This window comes from Humulus lupulus, chromosome 6, assembly GCF_963169125.1.
Source record: "Humulus lupulus chromosome 6, drHumLupu1.1, whole genome shotgun sequence".
Lineage (NCBI taxonomy): Eukaryota > Viridiplantae > Streptophyta > Magnoliopsida > Rosales > Cannabaceae > Humulus > Humulus lupulus.
Window position 1 is genome coordinate 101,911,217 of NC_084798.1, and position 17,352 is coordinate 101,928,568.

Here is a 17,352-nt window from a genome sequence, read left to right on the forward strand (position 1 = left end):
TTTATAAATAAGCACTAATATCCTTATTAGTTTTCTAAATCTATTGTTGGCAAAAAACTGCGTCAACAGTTTGGTGCTTTCGTTGAGAGGAAATTAGTGATTTACAAGTTTCATTCGACGTTCATCATGGTGGTTACTCGATCAATGCATGACAACGAAATGGAAAAACCTGGTGGGCAGGAGGCACATCATACAACTGTTCCCACTGAAAGGGGCCCAGATGTTCAACAACGTCCCGGGAAGTAATCGGTGGGCCAAGATGACGGTGGGAGTTCAACGTCACTCCCACCAAATCCTAATCTAGGATATCTAACTGCTATCAAGATGGAGAATGCCCAACTAAGAAGCCATCTTGCTAAGAAAAACAAGTAGATCCAGGAGATCCTGGCTCGATTACCCCCTCTTGTAACCGAAGTTAGTGTCAGAAAGAGGCAAAGTGGGTCTCATAAGTCTCACATGAATAACCACTCTAAACCTAGTCATTCTGTCAGGACCACCACTCCGAGCTCTGTACCTTCAAAGTGAAATCACCAAAGAGCTCAGCCCACCATTCATCACAGGAACCATCACCAGCATATCAGTTGGTCGGTCAGAACTGCGATCCCCAACTCCATGCCTTCCGCATAGTTTCCCAGGAATGCTCACAACAACGAACCCAGGCGAGCTGGGACAAGTTCATGGAGACAAAATACCCCAGCAAATCCTCCTTTGCCGCAATCAGAACCCCAGGTATAGAGAACTCAGGTTATTGGGGGTAGAGCAAAGGCGGGTGAATTTAGTTCGTCCTGATGGAACGAGGATAGCCTCACCAATTGGACATCCACCATCGCCAGTTAGACATCCTACACCATTTTTCCCACAAAGAGACATTTTAGGTCATGGAAATAGTAGGAGAAATACTCCCTCGTCAGTAGACACTTACGTCCCATGGGCATGTGCTGATATCCCAGGTCCTAGATCTCAGTTGCGTGCTGTATGTTTTGCAAATGGAAGTTGCTAGAAGGGGAGCCAATGTGGAGGCAGTTCTGAGAGCGACTTGAGGAATCACCTTAGCTCATCGGAAAGTCCTTGGTATGATCCACAACCCGACCTGTGTGATCATCTAAATTCACAGAGGAGGTATCCAACTTGCAATGATGATATGAGTCACTACAAGAAAAAATGCTTTTAATAACACCGAAAATGTGTTATCAAAACAGACCATAACACTTTTTGATGTGTTAAGACCGACTATGTTATCGTAGGTCAGGGTACTTTACATAACACTTTATCAGTGTTATACAGATGTGTTATTATACTGTCAACGATAACACACTTTCTATGTTATTTTAATATATAGATAAGTGTTTACTTATGTTATTTATAGTCGATTATATAACACACTTTCAATACTTATAAATTTGTGTTATACTACACTTTAGTATAACACTTTTTTTGTGTTATACTATACTTTAGTATAACACTTTTTTTGTGCTATACTACACTTTAGTATAACATTTTTTTGTGTTATACTACACTTTAGTATAACACATTTTTTGTGTTATACTATACTTTAGTATAACACAGTTTTTGTGTTATACTACACTTTAGTATAACATATTATTTGTGTTATATAATGAAGTTTGCATAACACAATTCTTTGCATAAAAAGTGTTATTGTAATAAATATTATAACACAATTTTCGTATTATTGTTATATTTAGATATGTTTAAATTCTCATTATATATTTTATTTATATAACACTAATTTATTCTATTATATTTTAATTTTTTTATATAATTAAAATTAACTTTCTAATATATACTAGTATCATCAAATGAACTTGATTTTCAAATAACAAAAAGTAAGAACATTCAACATTGTATTAACAATCCACAAATTAGTTTAAAACATTCAACACTGTCATCAACAATAAAATGTTCTTTAAGTATTCAAAGAGTCTTAAATATTCAACATAGTTAAAAGTTACTACTTTCAACACAAAGAAATAAATAAAGTTACTACTTTCAAGGAGTCTTAAGTATCCTTTTCTAGTTCGCTTGTCACATCTGCAAAATAAACAAAGAAATATTTTATGGTTATTATCTAGCATCACAAATTACTTCAAGAAAAATGCTATGGAAATTATATCCAAGAAAGGAAACCACATACAAAATAATGAATTCACAACTACTCCAAAGCAAACAAAAACCATTCTACTTCGAAACTACTCGGAAATGAGCCTTTTACTTAAGAGTGTCAAAAACCATAATTTCCAAGTCTCCACATAAGATATAAAGGAAATACTAGCAATTTTTTCTTTTTTGGTTTCATTAGGTTATGACAGGTGGGCAAAAGAAACAATTAATTGAAGTCGCATAGAATAGATTAGCATTTGCTAGTTTGGTAAAGTTGAGTTCTTTTCACCATTGTCAAATCTACCAATAAAGCTAAGATCAAAAGATTTATACAATTCTAACTAACACAACTAAAAGTCAATAGTTCTGTTGTTACTGTCACAGTATATTCATTAGCAAAGCAACCATAAGCTTCTCATGAATGTTAATTAAGAAGTTAGAAAGCACCATCTCGAACTTCATCATATGCCATACAACCTTTAATGCATATACAAATCCAAAAGAAAACAAAGCAGAAACTGGAGAAAAACAGTTCCTCTACTTTCACATCTCTTAAATTTCTTTCACTGTATTGATGTAATCATGTGTTGTTTTCTGACAACAGTGCAAACTCTAAAAGTAAACTACATAGTCAAAAACTAAATCTCAACTTCTATTATTAGTTTGAGTATACAAAAATTGAGCTAAAAGTGAAAATGATAAAATAATTAAATAAATAGAGCTCCTATATATTAACAACATCACAATGAATCAACTTCTTTTTCTCCACATTGTCAAGTGAATTCTCATATTAAGAGATTTAAGCAAAACCTGAACCTAACTAAGAAACCCTTAAGATAATAGTCTTCACATCATGCCCTAGAAGTTTGATTTATGCCATATAACTACCAAATTACACAGACTAATTATATATCACATATTGAATAAAAAATTATACTTTGCACAAGAGATAGCATATGCCTATGAGTAAAAAATAAACGTAAATTTTTTTCCAAAATTTGATACGGCAAACTCAGCACCAGCATAAAAGAATAAAAGAGATGAGGGGTTGCTGCTCACTGCCATCATCAGTAACAATTTTTTTTTTTATTTTTGTTATTAATATTTATTCATGTCATTGTTGTTCCTTATAATGTTATGCTCTTATCAATGTCATAATTATAATTTCCAGTTTCACAGGGCGTGTCAGCCCTTTTTCTCTTTACTAATGCATTGATTAATATATGTTTTCATCTATTTGGCACTACAACCATATATGTCATGATTATTGTTTTGATAAGTATATATAATGTTGAAAGAGGACCAAAATCTACGCCCTCCTAAACAATCATTGAACTTGAAAAGTTTGTTCATGATATATAGAAAAGTCACATCCTCACATTTATTATTAATTGAGTTTCTTCTTTAATTACATAGAAAGTTTGCTATGTTAGTACATAAAATAGTTCCACCTTCAACAGGGATAAGTATTAAAACTAGATTGAAAAAAAACTATCTAGTATCTAGGGGCTAATTTTTTTTAAAAAAAAAAGTAAACTAAACTGCTATTGAACTTCTGTTCCAAAAACCATCTCGACTAACATGACAGCAACCTGAAATGACAACTAGCATAAACCACCCGCAGGAAGAGAAGAGTGAATTCTAGAGAACTTTTTATTTTTATGAGAACTATGGTAATAACATTTCTTCTTCAACTTGTCTACTCTTAGTCTCTCTTAACTTCTTAAGGAAAACTCAAACTGAGAACTTTTCTCAATGAGAAATTAAAGAAAACAAGGTTTATAGGCATATCAAGTTAACTTATCCTCAGCACAACTCTGTTGGAACTGAACCCTCAACTCTGAGTTATTACTTACTAGACTTTCTTTATCAATAACTCAAGGATTCCACTAGAGTTTATTATAATTTCCTCTTGCTTACTCATTTATTGATTTATTTTAAGGGTTCCTTAGTAGCATGAAGAAGAGAAATTGCAAGATCAGAATCTTCTATCGACCCTAATTTTTTTATGTTTTCTCCTTAAGGAATCAACTTTTCAGATGATGCCAATACCTCATAAAGCTTAAACTAGTACATAATATATGAAGACTAAGCAAAGTCTAGCACCAAGAGAAAACTCCAATATTAGACATTTACCAAAAAAATATGGCAAATTAGTAATATAATAAATCAAGTGGCAACTTTTTCATTGTATAATCATAAGGAAAAAATGGGACTTTCTTTCATTACCCAAGTGTGTAAGCTCTGGTGAGAACCATCTTTAATATGTCTCTAGTGTTTACTTGTATCACAGCAATACCACCGAAAAAGTTTGTAAGATAAAATACAAATAAATTAAGCTAAAACCACTCACAATATCAATAGCCAAGAACAAGAAAATTACAACTAATCAACTAACAGAGAATAAAATTTAGTCAACTTAAAACTAACAAATACAACTACTATTATATATAATAAATATACCTTAACTATCCATTATTATTTGGAGACACATATTAAAAATGAGAGAATAATGAGAAATTGATTCTTATTTTTGAAAATGAACCAAGTGATGAGTACAATTGGGTTAGCCAATTAGCTTTATTTATAAGCTGGCTAGCCGATCAAGAGAATTCAATCAAGATAAGCTCAAAAACAATTACAGGTCTTACATGAGCTCAAGAACAAGTGAAGAAGCTCCCCTGCCACCGTTGCATATGGCACCAACCCCGTACTTTCCCTTTCTATGTCTCAATACCTGCAACAACATTATTCTTATTTCAGAAATTCCAAGTAAAATATATCAGAGAGAGCATTGTTACCAATGTCTCTTTTATTCCACAGCTAAATTCTCAATAGAAATTTAAAAGAATAAATGACAACACGAGATCACTTCACATGAGTATATGTAGAAAGCATAAGCTTAGATATGACCACGAACTATGACTTTAGATCATTAAGAAAACATGTAAACAAAACCAGAGAACTATATAAATGATATTAGAATGTCAAACTAGGAATGCATTACAAGAGAAGGGAAGCTTATAGATTACCCCTAACAATGTGACTAAGATATGAGCTCCACTGCATCCTAATGGGTGTCCCAATGATACAGCCCCACCATGTACGTTAAGGCTTTCCTGAGAGATTTGGAAATTGGAAGAGTAAAAAAATGTAGATAAGGATAGTGACAAAATGGAGCAAAGCTGAAATGCATTGTGGACAGATGAATGACTATACAAATTGCAGAAAATGGAAGAGTGACCACACTTAAAATAGCATACATTTCAGACTTAAGAGTAAATCAACTTGAAAGAAATTATCTAGTTTTCTCCAAACTCACAGTATCGGGATTACAAGTACTAAAATCTTACAAAAAACGCTTCATTTATTTCATAGTAATCAATCTGAGAAGCATCTAAACCAACATTTGAAATAGCTTTTGGTATCACAAGGGCTGGAGCAGTTGTAAAGAATTCAGGTGCTTACGAAGATAATCTTCTTTGAGCTATGTTTCAGCAATAGTAAAATGGAACTAGGAAGCCAATTCATTGGAGTACCTGAGCTGCATCAGCATAGCCCTTAATCTTTGCAATTACCTGCAATCCAAGTTGAAGTGCCTTCTCTCCACTCACTAGGACTAATGCAGCTGCACTATCACTATTCATGATAAAAACCAAACCATATTAAGGCAAGTTAAAATTTGAAACCCTAGTCACACACACATAAAAATAAGAAAAAGGCTGCCCACAGAAAATAAACAAGTTTTGTTGTAGCATAAACTACAATAAGTGTTGCACACTAGTTGCTTAAATGTACAAGAAAGTAAATGAGTATTTAGATAGTACAAGCCTCTAAACAGAAGGCACAGGAAACAATATATCTGATTGCATTACCACACTAAGTTAATAATTTTTTTTTCAGCATTGGCGGCGGGGGGAAAGAGAGAGGTGGGAACCTTATGATTGAAGCATTGCCAGCAATAACAGAGCCCTCGTTCTGCTTGAAACTTGGTCTTAGCTTTCTTAATTTTGCAGCATCAAACTATGAAGAGAGACAAAAACAAATTAAAAGTATTGAAAAATCTGACTTAAAATCTACTTTTAACTAGAAAACCTTACAATGACATAAATATTAATAATTATACAAGTTCACAAAATTTAGTATATACCATTTAGTATCAAGATAACCCACATCCATATATTTTTTTTTTTAAAAATGGACCTCAGAAAATCCTAGTACCCTAGAAGCAATCAAGCCAATAAATTGCACTGGTAGAAACTTCTAATTATGGAACAAAACTGCTTTCCAAATGAGCAAGCAAGAAACATTCACAACTAGAGAAGAAATATGGATTCTGAACTGACTCTAATTTTGATTTTTGCATTGTGAAAAAAAAATTACAATAGTAATTTATGTAATTTATTGTCAAAAGAACAAATTTTCTAAAGTAAATTCTATTTCTATTAAATGTGCATACCTTTTCTAGACCTTCATCCTTGTCAACAATTTTGGATGGCTTCCCTCGGCCCCTAGGCACTTCAACCTACAGTTACAAAATTGTGAACCAAGATGGATATTGTAAATTAACTTCAACCATAAAACTAATCTTTTTATAAAGCAATAAGTCTGGCTTTCCTAGAAGAAATAAGGAAGTACAACTAGATAGACCACACAAAATGACGAAATGGTAGTTGATAAACAGAAAACATATCCCTTAGTATCAAGACACAAACCTTTATCGAAATAGCCAGGTCAATCACCAAGCTTTTGACATATCCCAAGACAAGGTCAATGACACCTCTTGCAAATGATGAAGATCCAATGCCTACATCAATCTGCAAAATAGACAGTTAAGCTGTCATTTTCTACAATTTAGTATCCCATAGAGAAAAAAAAAAGAGGTTTGCAAATTATCATATTACTTCAGTAGCCAAAGGGCAAAAGTAAATGTTTCTGTAAAACTGAAAACTTAACTTCTCTTTATTTAGTGTAACAGTAAAAATAATTAAAGAAATAAATAATACTTAAGGTGACATTTAGGCAAGTAAGATGTTTGACAAACATTTCACATGCTTAGGGAGAGATATGTTTAGGATGTCAAAGCAAACATTAAATCAAAATCATAAATAGATGAAAAATGACTCAGATTCTAGCATATAGGAAATTTTTAAATTTTAAGAGAGAAAGAAAGTAAAAGTAAATATATATATATATATAAAAATACCTTTTCATTAGTATGGTCTGTAAAGGTTAAGCTGCAAGCATTTGCAGAAAGACTCCTCCTGAGATCCCATAGTTTTAAAGTGTTGTCGGTGGAGGCAGAAACAAGGGTCTCTGAATCCAAGAATTTCACATAGCTTACAGCTTTGCCATGGCCAGCCAATACACACCAGGGTGTTTTAGCATATCTTAGATCATAACAGTAGGTTCTGTAATCCGCAGACCCAAAAGCTAGTAAATGGGTGGAATGGGCAGAGAACTGGACACAACAGACATTTGCAAGGCTCCTAATAGTTCCTAAACAGTTTTTCTGCACAAAAAATATATATAGTTATATATAAGCTTTTTATTGAAGAAAAAAGTAAAATTTTGCTTTCAAGTACCATGGATAATTAGAAGGAAAGTGACAAAGTATAATAGGCATATTTGGCCACAACAGGATCCTTTCACATTTTTTTAGAATGAAAAAGCTCATCTTGTATAATCATGTGAAAGGCCTCCAGTAGGGACCTTTTTTTATTTCCTATAGATAACGTCTGTATCATACAAACACAAACTATTTCTTTAGGTAGACAGAAAAAGATCCAAAGGTAATGAACTTCATCCTTGTTATGTCGACACCTTACTACTTCAATAAAGCTAGAATCCTCATTACATATACATATATAGAGAGAGAAATCATATATATATACATAGAGAGAAAGCATACCTCGTTGATGCTCCACAGTTTCACAGAGAAATCATCACTTCCATTGGCTAATTTAGTGGTGTATACTTTTGAAAAGTCAACGGACCATGCTCTCTTCTCATGCTCATTGTATTGAGAGAAAACCTGACCAGTGCTAGCATCCCATAACTGAAAATTCAAGTCAACCATTTCATGAGAAAGTATGGGCATTACTAAACACAAACATATATGTTGTAGTATATACCACAGAATTTTAAGGTGAAAACAAGCTGAGCGTGATGTGTGTCAAGTATAGACAGAAATCCCCACATTTTATAATATCTAAAGGAACAACTTACAAACATCTACTCTTTACTTAAACACCCTTACAATATTACTTTTTTTTTGGTAAAGCACAATGAAAAACTTGTGCGATAACATTAAGTCACAATTATAGCACAAGATATACAAACCTTGACTGCACCATCATAATCAGTAGAGGCCAAATAGTTTTTGATGTAGTTGTTCCAGGAAACACAACTAATCTTTGATTTGTTTGACATCTCAATCACTAGATAGTGAATATCAACAGAATCATTGAGGAGAGAATTAAACTCAAATATCTTTATTTTCTTTGAAACTCCAGCAGCTGCAAAGTACTCTTCCATCCCTGTCAAAACTCAAGGAGCATATTACATTCGAAGAATTACTAAATTCCCCATTTCTTAAGACTCCGCGCACTTCAAATTTACTGTAACAGTCATACTTGCACAAGCCATCAAAAAAGGCTCCCAGCAGTCACTTGGATTCTGTTTCTCTTTATCTTTTTGAGCCAAATACCAACTATCACGATTTTTCAATAACTCGTTATCTTGGCGCACTAATGCATCCGTCTCAGGAAGCTGAATATTGGACCTCATAGAGAAGTATGCACTTTCAAGCTGACTCATATTATTCATCAATCTTGATTCACTTGTGTTAGAAACAGGGGACAATTGAGAAAGCTTATTTGAACTAGAAGGCTCTCTGTGAACAGACACATTTTGCTTTCCATGCACAGAGTAGTCAACATGAGCCAAGTGTTTGGAAGGGTGTCATCTCTCGATTTCTTCAATATCTCCTTCAAAACACTGTATGTATTCCACTAACTTAGAGGCATCCTTCTGCTTCTGTTCTTTTAATGACTCGAGGAAATGCAATAGTAATTCTGACTCACCATCATCCTGGTCAATGGCTAAAGACAACTCCTCTGGACATACTTCCTGTAATCCATTACCTACTTCAGATTACAGGATTTCCCTGTAGTCAAAAGAAACAACCAACAACTGAGAATATTGTATCATGGTGTAAAGGAAGTTGATGTACAGACTAAAAAAACAGTTTCTATTTAAATCCACCAAATGTCCAAGACTTCCAATACATGAAGAAACAAAAATTTCTAACAGAGGCACATGAATTGACAATGTAATTCCATATGAATAGATAAAGAATCCAATCACAAAGGTTAAGAGGATTGTATTATTCTTCAAGAAACTAATGGAAAAACCATATTGCCTAGGCTATTTTTCCAAAAATGTTGTCAGAAAAATCTCCTAAGGGGACCTGAGACTATGGTGTACTTTTTAGTCGCACCAGAAAAATGCATATCAACAAATACAATGACCATAGTAGGGCAATTTTGAAGTCTGGTTTCCAAAACGGTGGACTAACTGCTGCATGCCTGAAATATCTCCTGAATGGACCTGCGAGTATGCCGTACCTATAGTAGCAACCAGAAAATGCATATTGACATTCACCATGGTATGTCAATGGTAATTATTTTAAAATCAATTCTCATATAGTCATATCCTACAAAGGGTCATCTACACATGTGATGCAAATTGTGACAATTTATCATATCACAAGATATGAGGAACCAATTTATAAGGGTTTTAATATCCTGCAAATATAAATAGCCTAATTGTCAACAAAGCCATTTCAGGAGGTCAATATAAATATAATATAAAAGAAAATTGGTAATATTATCAATCAAAATTATTTTCTAATATATCAACTATATTCACCAAGGCAATACGTCTTAGAAAATCTTATTCTTTTTTTTTTTAATCACATCTAAAACAACTAGCATTTCCATCTTTGAATTTATCATGGACACGAATTTAGAGCTACCTTGTTGTTGGGCGCGATGATGGTTCGGGATGAAGTAGCCATAGACAAAATCCAGCTTCCTTGGGATTTTCCTAAAGAAAATTTGGAGGAAGGATCCTATGGCGCAAATCCGACATAGCTGTGGCAAGTGTGCTATCCGAATCAAAATGACCAAGTAACTGAAAGAAACAACCCAAATTAATCCATCAGATTTTTCAGCCAATCCCCACATTCACAAACACGTGTAATAAATAGCTAACAAATAACATATTAATTAACATGATCTTTGCAAACAAAGCCCAAAATAAAAACAAACATTCACAAAATAAGCTGCTTGCAGAAATTTTCTAAAAATCGTTAGTACAGTCTTATCTGTTAGGAGCAATACAGCTAATATCAACAGCAGGAAACCATAATTAATAGAATTAAAATTTCTTATTCCATTCAAAATTAACAACGTTTGGTATTTTCTGACCAAATAAGAAAGAAATACCTCTCAGAAATTAAACAGACTCAGAGAAGATAATAAGAAAGCACCAAACAACAAAGAACTAAGTGAACCATGGCAACTGACCAAAGCAGAAAGAATTGAAGTAAAAAATGGAAGACTAACCGTCATGACCTTGGATCAGAGCTCACTTTATCGTTGCTTAACAAATTATCAACTATTGGTCCAGAAAACTTTAATTATTAAAACATCTCCACAGAGGAAAAGCCAATGGAAAATAAGTGCAGTAGAATAAATCAGTTTTCTTAGTTACTTCTTTGACATGGAATGGAATGTTGGGTAATAAATTGGAAACATTCAACGTAAACAAAAAAGATGTCAAGGATAAAGATAAAAAGTGGACAAATGTACTTTTTAATAAGGCTTCTTCCTAAATTATGAAACTCTACTTAAGATTCAACTCTTATTAAATTCAGGGAAAAAAATGTTAAGTGATGTTTTTAACACACACAAAATGTAAAAAAGATGTCTGTAACCATAAAATTGAAGAAAAAGTTCAATCTCCAATAATTAAAAAAAAAAAAAGCCGGGACTTATATAACACTGCAACAATAATGCGATTAAGTTGTACCTGTATACTTCACACATAACATGAAAGAATATATATATATATATACATTTTCAACATGATATAGATCATAGATGAAGCAAGTAAGAGAAAAAATGTTGTTCGACAATTTCTATACCTCAAACAAAAAAACACCCAACGAGTAGATATTTGATAACATTTTGCAGCTCCCCTCAGTGAGTTCCTCGGGACATCTATACCACTTCTTTTCCAACTGCTCACTTCCATATGTCATCTGTTCTCTTGCATAAGAGATAGGGGGACTACTAGATTTGCTTTCCATTCCATGTTTTGTAACTAAGTCACCTTCATCAAATTCATTAAAGGTAATTTTTTGATCTGTAATGTAAATGTGACTAGCATTTGCAATTTCCTGTTTAAAGCCTGAATTTGAAGGAAACTGGAACCACTGTTTAAAACCTCTTGCATTCTGGATGAACCACTGTTTAGAAATGGACAAAATTATTCTACTCCACTGGCCTCTTCCTACGCAAACTATGCTCTGAGTGAGAAAAATATTGATCCTTCACACTCTATGATATCTCTTTCTTGTCAGCTGATCCAAGATACTTGACCTTATTTGAAGACAACAGCTTGAAATAAGATGGACTTAAGCTCTGCAAGGAAACTCCCTCAGAATGAGAATGATCCACCAGTTCCACGATTTGTTGAAAAATATACAGGCGCTCCCCTTTATTAACTTTTAAGCACCCAACCTTGAGCCATTCTCTCAAATTGACTCCTCTACAATCAGAAGCACCACCCCTAGATCTAGTTTTCAACTCATGGGAAGGCGGATTAACAATTTTAGAATCCAGACCCTGTGATGTGTCAGGAGCTGCCATACTTCCACCACCAAGCCTAGATTTATTCTTTACCCTAGCCTCAGGATGAGAGGTGACATTTGGCGGGCCTTTACATATTATCCCCTTGACTTTCAATGTATTTTTCACAAAAAATTATGAAAATCCTGATTTAGATAGAATCTTTGTTCGGATAGAACCTGGAGCATTACTTGAAATCATCCTATTTTCAGTATTTGCAAATTCCTCCACAACTTGATTTTGGTTATCATCACATGCCTTTTGTGCCAAAAACTCAGGGAAAGATGAGTAACCCACATCCTCCAAACTACTTGGCATTCTCTGACCGTTATCCCTGTATGCAGTAGTTGCATGTGAGCTTCCACTGCCTGAACCACTTCCTAATTGATTAAGATGTTGCCACTAGGTCTATCTAGTCTGCACTCTTCCTAAATTAGCTGATGTCCCAACAATAGCTAAATTAGACCCATTGAAATTTCTCACGGTTAATTCTTCCACTGAGACACTAGTATCATCCATTGTGCGAGGACAACTATTGTATGGGTTTTCTAGTGTTTACACAGTTTAAACTCTGTACATGTTTACCATCTAACATTTCTTCAAATTCCTGATGCGGGCTCCTTGCTTAGTCACCCTCACCTGGCAGTAGCATCTCTTGTGAATTCAACATTTCTCCTGTGGGTTTCAGAAAAAACTCGTTCTCTTTGCCTTGAAGGTGTCCACGTTCAACTGCATCCAGTGGGGTAACCTCCTCCCCCACACCATCATCCATGCTTCTAAACATACTTTATTCACATATATCCATGAACAAGAGTTGCACTATCAGTCAAAACTCCGAAACCAACTAATGTTGTTACACTAAATACTTCTGCATAGAAGAAATACCACTGTCAAAATTACAATACTAGCAAGTTAAAAGGCAATGCCCAAAAGATCAAAACATGAAAATATTCTAGCAACCCTTCATCTTAACTAGAAAATATGAATATCTAGCCAGACCCCAGTAATATGCTACTTTCAATTTTACAAACAACATGTTTTAGAACAAAGCTAGTAACCACACCACGTGCGTTATATTCATGATCGATCAATGGACCCAGGTAAATAGTTCTATAAAGTCTCTAAAACTTACATGAGAGACAGACCACAACTATTTTCCGTTTGGTTGCCAAGAAAACAAAACGAAATGGGGGAGAAAGAAAGAAAGAAAAACGTAACAGTATGCATACAACTCCATTTCACATATATAAAATGACTCAAAACATGAAACAAAATCTCATTTAGCTCAAATGAGTTGTTAATTCTACAATTCTCACACACACAATCACCAAATAATTCTCTTCAATTTTCTCGGCAACCAAACAGGAAAAGAATTGAAAGCTCAAACTATAGAAAAAACAATGAAATCAAAGGCATACCTATACGAATTCCAACTGAACAAACGAAGCACCGGAACATGAAAAGCTGTGAAATGCAATCTCAACGAGGTAAGAAAGAAGAGAGGAGGTGAATTACAGAGGTGACGAAATGTAAAATCCCTAAAAGGCAGAGCAAAACTGAAAGTAGTGGTGAAAGAAGAACAATCCAAAAGCACACAATAATAGTAAAGCGATGGAAAGAAGAACAATCCGGTGTCGTCGTTCGCCTCTGGTGTCGTGTGAGGGCTTGTGCCCGCGTGGTCGAAGATTCGATGGGTTTGGTGGGAGAAAGAGATCTGAGAGAGAGGAGAGAGAATGATGAGGAAAAAGGAGAAAGAATTGAAGGGAATGAATTGGGTCTCTCGGGTCTCACAATTGAAAAAAAAAGCTAAGTGTGGCGGGATGGTGGAATTATTACCGCCCTTTTCTCATAAAGTGGCCCAATATATTACTCTATCATAACAATTTTGATTAGTATTATATTCGTGTGTTATGGAAATGGGTATTTGGTGTAATGAGTTATACACGACATGAGGGAGGTCCGTCTATTGTACACGACAATGGGAATGTCCCACACAACCAAGCTCTTACTTGGAGGGGCAACAACCCATCAAATGCATACAATAGGATGGGAGCTGGTGAACAACCCCTATCTAACTTAGAGACTAAAGACCCAACCCTTGAGCGACGGACCTTGATGGAGGAGCAGATGAAGAAGCTCTTATCTAGAAAAGGGATTGACGATTGTGACTCTAATGAGGAGCTTGAACCTTTTGCTTTGAATATTGCAGCACCTACATATCATATTGGCTTTAGGATGCTGAACATGCCATCATTTGATGGAAACACATATCCATCCGACCACCTCGGGATGCTCAATACATTGATGATGGCCCACAATGTTGGGTTCGACCTAAGGGTTATTCTGTTCTCAACCACTTTGATCGAGCCTGCTAGAGAGTAGTTCAAGAAGTACAAAAAACATTAGATAAGCTCTTGGAAGAAGCTATCGTTCGAGTTCGAGAAAGCGTTTCGAGCTTCAAAGGTAGCTCGCGTGGAGGCCGACTAATTGGAAATCGTAAAATAGCAACGTGGTGAATCCTTGAAAGCATATCTGAGCAGATTCGCTAATGTTGCAACACGAGCTAGAGTTGTTGATGATAGCTCCAATCTCATAGCGGTCTATGGCAGGAACTCCAATGAAAAGGGGTTAAAAGTGTAGATGAGTTCTTGGCCCGAGCTCAGGAGTGGATAAACTTGGTGTTGGTTTTTATAGATCAAATCAGAGATTATGCGCAACGGAACAACAATCAAAATTGTTGATTTAACCCCACAAGATTTCTAGATCTACTTCTTCACATACATGTATATATTGAATCAATGATATGAATAGAAAATTATCTCAAGTCCTTCCTTGCTGCTATCTTTTTGTACGGCAAAAATCCTTGAGATTCCACACCAGAATCTTCCAAAATGTTCTCAACGCACAAAGAACGAGTGTGGACTCGCTATACAAAATAACAGGCAAAATCTATTTATCATATGTTCTCAACACATGATATTTGATAAAGTTTGGACCTAAGTTTGTGAAGAACAGTGACCTAAGCTTGTATCACTGTTCTCTTTCTCTCAGGGAGATTTCTCGATATATTTTCTGTTGACGGTGAAATCTCGTCAACGATATAAGGTTAGGAAACTAAGACTATATTGCTAAAGGTATCTCAGAAGAATATGGAGAAAACTTGAAAGAGTAAATATGTAGAACTCCAATGGAGTCGAAATTGTATATTACTTAACAGCCTTAGCATACAATCAATTTTCCAACCCCTTTTCTGGAGGGGTGATGATCTATTTATACTGGAGCTCTAATGGCTCCCCATACATTGTGGTCCCAGGGGACAAGATTGTACATAGGTACATTGTCAGGATAGTGGCACAGGTCGTGGTGGAGCAGAAGGTTATGGTGTCGGCCTGGTACATAGTCAGAGGTATGCATGTAATGCTTCCACTCTCTGTACAAACCCGTACCTCCACTACTTGTAGGACACAAATGTCAGAGTCAGGCCTTTGCCCTTTTTCAGGGTTGTACATCCCGTGCTTGTACATTTATCTCATGCCTAGTGGTCCCCCTTACCTAAATATCATCTCTAGGTTTCATTATATTTTAGTAAGTGTCGATCCATACTTCTTTTATCCCAACCTTACCTCCAGGTACGAGGCCTAGAAATAAGCATGTACGAGGCTTGGGCATGGGTCTCACAAGGCGAGACCCTTGATGCCTAAGTGAGTATCCAGGCGTCACTCGGGCGTTCACGAGGCTCGGGGATGGGTCTCACAAGGCGAGGCCCTTGGTGCCTAAGTGAGTACCCGTATGTGACCCGGGCATTCACGAGGCTTGGGGATTGGTCACACAAGTTGAGACCCTTGGTGCCTAAGTGAGTACCCATGCGTGACTTGGGCATTCACGAGGCTTAGGGATGGGTCTCACAAGGCGTGATGGGGTTGCATGAGGGCCACAAGGCAGTGGTGGCGCGAGGCTCCTTAGCGTGGTCGTACCTCACGAGATGCACATGGTCGTGGTGAGGTGTGTCTTGCTATGGGAGGCATTGGCGCGCATCTGGGTCGCGAGGCACGCGGACAAGGGCAGCCTCGCGTAGTGAGGCCCTTGTGGCCTTGGCAGGCACGTGCAGGGGAAGGGCAGCCTCGCGTAGCGAGGCCCTTGATGCCTTGCCAGGCATGCGCGGGGGAAGGGCAGCCTCGCGGAGCGAGGCCCTTGATGCCTTGCCAGGCATGTGCGGGGGAAGGGCAGCCTTGCACAACGAGGCCCCTTAGGTCCTTTTGGGCATTTTTGCTAAGGGCTTCTATGCGACATGGGTCTCGCATGGGGCAAGGTATTGGGCTGCTTTGCTTGCCCGAGGCTAATTGAGGGTAACCCTCAATTTTTCTCTTGAGTGTTGACAATGGCTCTGGTCAATTTTTGGGTTCACACTTTCTATCACTGAAAAAGTATTGTTCTGAAAAACTGATCTCCTATATTTAATATATCCAATATATTAACAATAAAATAATAGTTATTTTAAACAATTTGAAAATAACTAATCAGTTATCAGATTTTGTTTAAATAATAATATTTTAATCATATTACAATATCTCATTATTTATTTAATATTTAAATAACTAAAATTGTGGAACAAAGAAACTTCTAGAAGCTTCTTGTGTGTGTAGCACAGTGACTGTGCACTGTGCTACACGTGTACCACATGCCAAGGAAGGCACGTGATTTTTCCCAATTTTTCTTATTATTTAAATACCAAAAAATCCAAAAAATAAATTAATTCAAAATTAATTATATGTTTGTTAAATCAATTAATTAATTAATTACACATAATTATACAATAATTATGTTTAGTGCATAGAAAAATATTTTACTTATCAAATAAGTCATTTTGCCCATTTTTGTATTTATCTTTGTCAGTGTTTATTTGAGCCATTTCGGGGACCATGGACCTATAACATTAAGCTCCAATAAATTGAAACTAAATAATTAAACTCTTTAATTATAATAGTTAATTTATTAATTGTGATATTTCTCCACTATAAATTCAGAATTGAACTCTTTATGTTACAGATATACTTTTACAGAAATCTTATTCTACGTCGTCCATTGATATAACCATCTTGCAATACTTCAACCCTCTAATTAATTAGTTCATGAATTAGAATGGAATCATTACCATTTTACCTTTCTAATTTACTTCTTATTCCTTAAGTACCATTAATTCACTAGTGAATAATTAATCTATAATCTAATTATAGATTTGAGCTCAAAATCATTAAGTTCCAGAATTAACCCTTAAGGGAACTAATATACGATCCGTTAGGAAAGATTAGATTCCGTT

At 35.5% G+C, this 17,352-nt stretch overlaps 1 pseudogene; it reads right to left on the reverse strand.

The window, feature by feature from the left end:
• Positions 1-1,840: 1,840 nt before the first annotated feature.
• Positions 1,841-13,846, reverse strand: LOC133782406 (protein SPA1-RELATED 2-like; annotated as a pseudogene).
• Positions 13,847-17,352: the final 3,506 nt, after the last annotated feature.